Raw genomic sequence first — 5,797 nt, forward strand, 5'->3', positions numbered from 1 at the left:
ACCCATTAAACAATAACTTATCTCTCCTCTTCCAGCCTCTGGAACCCACCACTGCACTTTCTATCTCTATGCATTTGCTACTCTGGGAAACTCATACAAGTGGAATGGGACAGAATTTGTCCTTTTGTGTCTGGCTTATTTCACTTAACGTAATGTTTTCAAGGTTCTTCCATGTTGTAACATGTATTAGAATTTAATTCCTTTTTAAGGGTGTATTCACTATGTATACCATCATATATATATGCTACGTTTTGTTTGTCCATTCATCTGTCAGTGGACATTGGAGTTGTTTCTACCTTTTGGCTAGTGTGAATAATGCTGCTCTGCACATTTGGGTACAAATATCTGTTTGGGTCCTGCTTTCAATTCTTTTGTGCATACACCCAGAAGTAGAAATGCTGGGTCATATGGTAATTCTGTTATTTAATTGTTTGAGGAACCACCACAGTTTTCCACAGTAGCTGCACCGTTTTACTTTCTCAACAGCAGTGTACAGAGGGTCCAGTTTCTCCACATCCTCACCAGCACTTGTTTTTATGATTTTTTAATGCATTCAATTGTCTACTCTGAATTCTTTCTATCATAATATCTATTAATAAATTGGATAATCAACGTGGGCTTGACAAATGAGGTTTAATAAGTAAAAACACAAGTATTTCGAAGATGATCTGTTTTCCTTTATTTATAAGGGGCCCACAGTTCAGTCTATATGAAAAGATTTCCCATTTCTTCTTTTAATACAATTTTACTTTCCATTTACAGTTATTACAAAATGTTGGCTATGTGTTTTACAATACATTCTTGAGCCTATCTTACACCCAATAGTTTGAACCTCCCACTACCCCACCCTTATATTGCCCCTCTCCCCCCTCCCACTGATAACCACTAGTGTGTTCTCTATATCTGTGTCTGCTTTTTTATTATATTCACTAGTATGTTGTAGTTTTTAGAGTCCACTTATTAAGTGAGATCATACAGTTGAGGAATGTGATTCTTCCAATTCTGTCTGACATTTCACTTAGCATAACGCCCTCCAAGCCCACCCATGTTGCTGCAAATGGCAAAATTTCATTGATTTTTATGGCTGAGTAGTATTCTATTGTACTGCAGCTTCTTTATCCAGTCATCTGTTGATGGACACTTAGATTGTTTCCATATCTTGGCTATTGTAAATAGTGCTTGGGATATGAACATTGGGATACATGCATCTTTACAAAGTATTGCTTTTGGTTTTTTCAGATGTATACCTAGGCGTGCAATTGCTGGGTCATATGGTAGTTCTATTTTTAGTTTTATGAGAAACTTCCATACTGTTTTCCACAGTGACTGCACTGATTTACATCCCCACCAACAGTGTACAAGGGTTCCCTTTTCTCCATATCCTTGCCAGCATGTTATTTGTAGACCTTTTGATGACAGCCATTCTGACAGATGTGAGGTGACACCTCATTGTGGGCTTTATTTGCATTTCTTTGATGATTAGTGATGTTGAGCATCTTTTCATGTGCCTGTTGTCCACCTGCATTTCCTCTTTGGAAAAATGTCCATTCAGGTCTTCAGCCCACCCATTTTTCAACTGGGTTGTGTGTGGGTTTCTTTTATGTTGAGTTGTATGAGCTGTTTATATATGTTGGCTAGCACCCCCTTATCAGTCATATCATTTGCAAATATTTTCTTCCATCAGTAGGTTGTCTTTTCATTTTGTCAAGGGCTTCCTTTGCTGTGCAAAAGCTTTTAAGTTTAATTTGGTTAATTATTTTTGCTTTTATTTCTTTTACTTCAGGAGACAGATCCAGAAAATTTTTGCTTCAATTTATATCAAAGAGTGTTCCGTCTGTGTTTTCCTCTAGGAGTTTAATAGTATTCGAGCTTACATTTAAGTCTTTAATGCATTTATTTATGGTGTTAAAGGATGTTCTAGTTTCATTCTTTTACAAGTAGCTGTCTGGTTTTCCCAGCACCACTTATTGAAGAGACTGTCTTTTTTCCATTGTATATTGTTGCCTCCTTTGTTGTAGATTAATTGGCCATAAGTGCGTGAATTTATTTCTAGGCTCCCTATCCTGTTCCATTGATCTATGTGTCTGTTTTTGTGCCAGTACCATATTGTTTTGATTACTGTAGGTTTGTAGTATAGTCTGAAGTTGAGGAATGTGATTCCTCCAATTCTTTTCTTCTCAAGATTATTTTGGCTATTCAGGGTCTTTTGTATTTGTTAAATAAAATTAGTTGTTCTCATTCTGTGAAAAATACCATTGGTATTTTGATAGGGATTGCACAGAATATGTAGATGGCCTTGGGTAGTATGGTCATTTTAACAATATTAATTCTTCCAAACCAAGAACATGGTATGTTTCCATCTGTCTGTGTCATCTTCAGTTGCTTTCATCAGTGTCTTACACTTTTCCGAGAACAGGTCTTTTACCTCCTTAGGTAGGCTTATTAATAGGTATTGTATTCTTCTTGTGTGATGGTAAATGGGATTGTTTCCTTAATTTCTATTTCTGATGGTTCATTGTTAGTATATAGAAATGCAACAGATTTCTGTCTGTTAATTTTGTATCCTGTAACTTTACCAGATTCATCGATGAACACTAGTAGTGTTCTGATGGCGTCTTTAGGATTTTCTGTGGCTAGCATCATGCCATCTGCAAACTGGCAGTTTTATTTCTTCCTTTTCAATCTGGATTCCTTTCACTTCTTTTCCTTGTTTCATCGTTCTGGCTAGGACTTCCAGTACTATGTTAATAAAAGTGGCAAGAGTGGGCATTCTTGTCTTGTTCCTGATCTTAGAGGAAATGTTTTCAGCTTTTCAAGTATGATATTAGCTGTGGGTTTGTCATATATGGACTTTATTATGTTGAGGTATTCTGTTCCCTCTCTGCCCATTTTCTGGAGATTTTTTTTTTATCATAACTGGATGTTGAATTTTATCAGAAGCTTTTTCTGCATCTGTTGAGCTGATCATATGGTTCTTATGCTTCGATTTGTTAATATGGTGTATCCCATTGATTGACTGCAGGTATTAAGCCATTCTTGGATCCCCGAGATAAATCCCACTTGATCATTGTGTATGATCCTCTTAATGTATTGTTGGATCTGGTTTGCTAATATTTTGCTGAAATTTAGCCAAAAAAATAGAAACAACACAAATGTCCATCACCTGATGAATGGATAAACAAAATGTGGTTTATCTGCACAATGGGATATCATTCAGCCATAAAAGGGAATGCAATTTTGATACATGCTACAATATGGATGAATCCCAAAAACACGCTAAGTGAGAGAAGCCAGTCACAAAAGGACACGTATTGTGCGATCACATTTATGTGAAATGTCCACAAGAAGTAACTCCAAAGAGACAAAAAGCAAATTAGCGGTTGCCAGGGGCTGGGGTGAGGGGGCAGTCAGATTGACTGCTAATGGGCATGAGTTTTCCTTTTGGGGTGAAGAAAATGTTTGGAATTAGATGGAAGTTACACAATAATGTGAATGTACTTAATGCCCCTGAATTGTTCATTTTTAAATGGTTAATGGTTACTTTTATATGTGAATCCCACCTAACTTTAAAAAAAAAAAAGGGCGGGGGGCAGGTGTGCAGGACAGTAATACACACATTGCAAGGACACATTCCAATAAAAGCACACTCTGAAAAAATATAAATGATTGCCTCAGGTGGAGGGGGAAAGGGGACAGGTGTGGCAACAAATGGGCATAAAGAATTGCATAGATAAGCAAGTGAGAAGAGGTGGGCTTGCCCACCCAGGTCCCAATGAGAAAAGGAATGAAGCAGAAGACATCCTTCCGGTGGTCGGGGGATGGCTGGGGAGCCCCCCACCCTAAGTCTCCCAGTCTTTGGTAGCTGGACCTCTAAGCACAGTCCCCCAGAGATAGACACATTCCCTGGGGCTGACCTTTTGCTGGTGGGCCCCTGTGTTGGGCCCACGAGGGAGAGAGACACCCAGGCCTGGGGGACAGGAGCTAAGGAGGCTGCTAGCAACACAGGCTTCTTCCTCACTCCCTGGGGTGCTTTGCAAGCCTATCCACTGTCTGTTTTTCCTCTGATGTGGGGGTGCTTGATCCCCTTTCTCACTAGCCTAGTAAGTTTTGCTTGGATTCCAGTTTCCTCTGTGTGAGAATCGTGGAAGCTATAGGAGGTCTGTTGGTCCCCTCTGCTAGGCAGGCGGTGGGTGTGGTCTGAGGACCTTAGTTACATGGGGACTGCTCAGGACCAAGGCTCTGTGTAGTCTGGTCACACCTCCAGGAACTTCAGAGAAATTCTGTGTGTTCCCCAAGGGTCTACTCAGGCTGGCCTTGTCGCCCCCCACATCAAAGACAGCTGGAAAGTGTGTTAGCCTCTTGAGATTTTTGTCTTGGACTTTAATCTGCTGTCTGAAATTTCAGAATTTCTCCTACTGAGGAAACAGTCTTTGTCTTTGTGGCTCTTCTAGCTTGTCACCCAGTCCAACAAGCTGCCAGGACTCTGCTGGTCCCTCTTTTCCAGCCACCCACAGCCAGGCCAAGCCACAACCTAGCTGAGAGGATGCCCATAACTAGCAAGTGCCCTTGGAAAGGCCTTCCTGGTCCTCAGCTCACCCCCAAAGGGCTCTCTCCAGCACACCTCCCCACCCCACCCAACCCCTGCCACTGACAGGCCTCTGTCTCCCCAGCATCACAGGACTGTGGAAACACTATTCTGTCTACGGAGCATCTCAGCTTGTCCTCTAACACAGCTGCAGTCCTGAGAGGCCCGGCAGGGAGACAGCGCTACACGGAGACCTCCTGGGCCTCAGTGTTGCTCAGGTCCACTGTGTCCATCCAAAGCTCTGCTGACCTCTGACCATCCACAGGCCACGGCAGTGGGGGGGCATGGCTCAGCAGCTTCCTCCCTGCCTGGGCCCTGGGCTTCTGCTGTCCTGGTGTCTGGTCTTGTGTCAGCCTGCCTGTGGGTTTCTGCCAGGCCAGGCCATTTTCAGCATTATAGAGGTCATGTTAGGCTCTGCCGGTGTGATTTTCTCACAGATGAGACTATGCGGAGGGCACCCAAGGTTTGGTTTTGTCCTTCTCCTGCCCGTTGTAAGCACAGTAATGTCATAGGGCCACACCCACCACCCAGTCCCAGGCAGGCGCTCTCCAGGCACCCCCACAAGTAGGGGTGGTTTTGAGGCCATCCCCCAGGGGACTGTGGAATAGACTTTTGACCCCTGGCCTGAAGCACTACAAAGTCTAAAAGTCTCACCTAGCTGCTTGTTACTTGAGAGAGAAGTGTAATTATTCTGTATGTTAACCTCCAATCCATTAAACTTGATTAATTCTCTAACAGCTACAATATCTGTCTGTAGCTCCTTCTTAGATTTCCAATCTAGGTCATCAATCATCTGAGGATAAAGGGACGTGACGTTATTTCCTTTGCTTGCCTTTCATTTTCTCATCACTTCTAGCAAGGCAATGATGCTTTTATGTTAGGAAACACATACCTATACTTAACATCAGGAGAATAAAAAAGACATATGAACGTTTCAAACACTTTTGGTCGAATTCAGCATGAAATCGTAATTCAGACATCACAGGCACACCCACGTAAACCACGCTGCGCACGCAGGCAGGCTGGGTGCGGGGCCAGGTGTCAGCCCCGCACTGCCCGCAGTCCCCCCCCCCCCCCAGCTCACACCTCCAGGGACCGCAGGGACGGACAAGGCAAGCTAAGAGGCCGCTTTCCTTGCTCATGGCCTCCTGAATCCGCCCACCGCCAGGGGGCCTTGCACAGCCAGCCGGGAAGCAGGCTCCTGCCTCCCAG

Source organism: Camelus dromedarius, chromosome 3 (assembly GCF_036321535.1).
Source record: "Camelus dromedarius isolate mCamDro1 chromosome 3, mCamDro1.pat, whole genome shotgun sequence".
NCBI classification, from domain to species: Eukaryota; Metazoa; Chordata; class Mammalia; order Artiodactyla; family Camelidae; genus Camelus; species Camelus dromedarius.